Genomic DNA, 4,410 nt, shown 5'->3' with positions numbered 1-4,410 from the left:
CTTTGATTTGTTGCAGCCCCGTCAGAAATTCTTCCACCAACATTCTTCGAAGGATCTTTCCGTGAGTGTATGCACTCAAAAACTCTATAGATTAGGATGCGCTTCTGTTCCAAGCTATTTTTCCTACTATTCTTTGACGTCACAATGCGAGTTCCAAAGCCCATCTTCGAAGCATATTCATTGTAAACACGCTGAGCTTCTTCAACATTGTCAAAAATCATTCCAACAAAAGGGACAACTGGCTGTGATGATATATCTTCGTCTGGTTCATCAACAAGTGTTGCAGCATTTCCATTGGCATTGTCACCGGTCACACGGGCATTGCAATGGTTTGGAGCTGCACCATCCGTGTTCAGCCGCAAGGAATTGTCACTATCATGTCCCGGAGTATCATTCAGATCAATGCCATCATCTTCTTCTTCATGCGCAACATTTTTCATATCATCATCAAGGAAAATCGATGGCTCCACAGCAACATTCTGCAATAAAATCAGCACCCAAGTCAGTTCCTTTTTGCTGCATGAAAAAACATGCAAAAAACACGAACAAAAAAAGTGGATGCAGCATGTCAATCACAATTCCAAAACAACTCCTGCATGCAGCATTTTAGGATGTAGCATGTAACATCCAGCAAGTAGCACGTAGAAAGTGCAACACATACTTGTAACATTTTACTAGCAGACAGCAGGAAGATGCTAGCATTAATTGACAACATATCAGAAACATTACACAAAAATCAAACACAAGTATGTTGAGAACATCTCTTTTTAATCTCATGCTCATCAATTGAAATCAAAGGTTGCAACATTTTTTTGTGAACAAAAGGATCTAGGGTTGCAATTGGAAATCATACCAAATCAATTTCATCCCGGCCATGCTGTGCTGCATCTTGGAAGACCACACCAGGTTTAACGCCCTCGATGCGGCTATATCTCCCACGTGTCGAAGCACGACTTAGAGGCATAACCGCATTGAAAGCAATGTCGCAAGTGAGGTAATCTTCACACAACCCATGTAATACATAAGGGAAAGGGATACATAGTTGGCTTACAATCGCCACTTCACACAATTACATGAATAAAGCATTACATCAAACAGATACAATCAAGGTCCGGCTACGGAATCAAAACAAAAGAAGAACCCCAAATGCGACAAGGTCCCCGATCGACCCCAACTGGGCTCCACTACTGAACAACTGGAAACGGGATAACACAAAGGACAAGATCTTCATCGAGCTCCTCCTTGAGCTGGGTTGCGTCATCTGCACAGACTCATCGGCACCTGCAAGCTGGTTTTGGAAGTATCTGTGAGCCACGGGGACTCAACAATCTCGCACCCTCGCGATCAAGACTATTTAAGCTTATGGGTAAGGTAAAGGTATGAGGTGGAGTTGCAGCAAGCGACTAGCATATATGGTGGCTAACCTGTTTGCAAAAGAGAGCGAGAAGAGAAGGCAAAGCACGAACGAAGAACTATGATCAAGAAGTGATCCTATAACAACCTACGTCAAGCATAACTCCAACACCGTGTTCACTTCCCGGACTCCGCCGGAAAGAGACCATCACGGTTACACACGCGGTTGATGTATTTTAATTAAGGTCAACTTCAGGTTTTCTACAACCGGACGTTAACAAATTCCCATCTGCCCATAACCGCGGGCACGGCTTTCGAAAGTTCAAATCCCTGCAGGGGTGTCCCAACTTAGCCCATCACAAGCTCTCACGGTCAACGAAGGATATTCCTTCTAGCGGGAAGGCCCGATCAGACTCGGAATCCCGGTTACAAGACATTTCGACAGGGTAAAACTAAACCAGCAACACCGTCCGAATGTGCCGACAAATCCCGATAGGAGCTGCACATATCTCTTTCTCAGGGCACACTCAGATTGTCTTAGGTACGGGTAGGCCAGCCCAGAGTTGCTCCTGGTGGCCACCGGCAGCTGACAGGTTGGACCAACACTCAGAGGAGCACTGGCCCGGGGGGGTAAAATAAAGATGACCCTCAGGAGCGTGACTCCCAAGTGAAAAGAAAAGGCTAGGTGGCAAATGGTAAAACCAATGTTGGGCATTGCTGGAGGAGTTTTACTAAAGGCGAACTGTCAAGGGGTTCCCATAATAGCCCAACCGCGTAAGGAACGCAAAATCCGGGAACATAACACCGATATGACGGAAACTAGGGCGGCAAGAGTGGAACAAAACACCAGGCATAAGGCCGAGCCTTCCACCCTTTACCAAGTATATAGATGCATTAATTAAATAAGATATATTGTGATATCCCAACAAGTAAACATGTTCCAACAAGGAACAACATCTCCATGTTCCAACAAGGAACAAACTTCAATCTTCACCTACAACTAACAACGCTATAAGAGGGGCTGAGCAAAGCGGTAACATAGCCAAACAACGGTTTGCTAGGACAAGGTGGGTTAGAGGCTTGGTTCAACAATATGGGAGGCATGATAAGCAAGTGGTAGGTATCGCAGCATAGGCATAGCAAAAGAGCGAGCAACTAGCAAGCAAAGATAGAAGTGATTTCGAGGGTATGATCATCTTGCCTGAAATTCCGCAAGGAAGAAGAACGAGTCCATGAAGGAGACAAACGGACGTAGACGAACGGGTCCTCACAAACGCGACGTTATCGGAACCAACCCGACGAGGCAAACACCGGAAAGAAGCACACAACATAGTAAACAAACCACACATGAACATGATATGATATGCAGGATGCGGTATGTGATGCATATGCATGATTTGACAAGGAATGATTGAACCTGGCCTCAACTTGGAAATCCAAGTGTGCCACTGGAAAGGTGAGATGAAATCGCTTGAAAACGATATAAAGATCATCGGAATCGGAGTCACGGTTTGAAAATGGCAAGCAATTCAAATATGGCATCGGTCTGCGATATATGGCAAGTAGCCATCTAAATGCAACAAGATGAACATGCTATAGCACCCAAACATGGCATCAAAATACATGGCAGGAATCCATTCATGATGCTTAATAAAAGATGAACACTGAGCTACGGCCAATTCATCCATTAACAGGTTCAAACAAACATGGCAAAAATGCATTTGGTAAACAGATTTCAGACTTAGTGAAATTAACACTTGTCTGGAATTTCAGATCAAGTAGCACACTTTGGAGCATGAAAACTATATGCTACAGGACCTGAACATGGCAAAGTAAAGCATGACATGAAGCTACTCAAAGAGCTTAACAAGAGTCCCTTAGTGACCTTGAGCCAAGAAAATACAATTGCAAGCATGTGAACATGGCAAAAGCATAATCAGATCTCAGACTTAGTGAAAAACTGGAGCATGCAAATCAGATATCAAGTAGGCATGTTTACGAGCTCGATGCACTCACTACAGAGCATGTCATGACAATCTAAGCATACACCCATCAAAAATACACATTATACAAGCTAGACATGGCAAGAACAATAACATAGCATGCACGGATCAACTACACCATCCTCGGCAAAATCGTTAACAAGTAGACAATCTGCCCAGATTCATGAAATAGCAAAAGTAGAGCTCGATTGACTTAAGCTAGGGTGCTCCATAATTGCAAACAAAGACATGGATGGATAGAGCACTACAAGATTAACAAAACATCCTTACTGATCATCCTCAAAAGAGGCACGGATCACTAGTAAACAACAAAAACATATGGCATATTGAGATAAACAGATCAAGGACTTAGAGAATTCCCAAGTCCCTGAAATCAGCATTAACGAATGCTCCACTTTGCAAGCTTGTGCTAGTCACCACACACATCACAAAAATACATGGATGGCATCTCTGGAAAGATGGCATGGCATATAACAAAACACAAGTAGAGCTCAGGGGCATATCATGCACACATTAGTCATGGCAAAAATGACAAATAGCTATTTGGAGCAGCAGATCTGACAATTATCTCAAATAGCATTCTTCCAACAGCATTTCGGGCATCAAGATGAGCTCAAATGAAAATGATGCAATGAGATGAAATGATGTGCTCTCTGAGACGAACATTTTGATATGCTATATGCCCAAAACAGAGCTACGGATGATGAGTTATGGCATGATGAACATGGGCATATGAATCTGGGAATTTCGGGGACTTAGTGGAATTATACCTCCGCAAAAATCAATGCGGGACGGAGGGATCCGGAACGGAGCGGTGCAGATCTGAGACGGGACGTGTTTGGATGGGGAAGTGGTGGATCTGATCCATCTTCCTCGGATCCGGCGCGGGACGAGCTCTCTGGCGAGCTCGCGACTCCGGCGATGACCGGAGAGGATGGAGGAGGGCGCGAGGCGGCGTGAGGAGGTCGGGGCCGGCCGGGCGGCGCGGTTGCCGGCGAGAGGCGGCGGCGAGGGAGCTCGGCGGCGGCGCGAGCGAGGCGGCGGAGATGGCGGC

This window comes from Triticum dicoccoides, chromosome 2A (assembly GCF_002162155.2).
Source record: "Triticum dicoccoides isolate Atlit2015 ecotype Zavitan chromosome 2A, WEW_v2.0, whole genome shotgun sequence".
Taxonomy (NCBI): Eukaryota; Viridiplantae; Streptophyta; class Magnoliopsida; order Poales; family Poaceae; genus Triticum; species Triticum dicoccoides.
The sequence above is the reverse complement of the archived record's forward strand: the minus strand, read 5'-3'. Positions refer to the sequence as shown.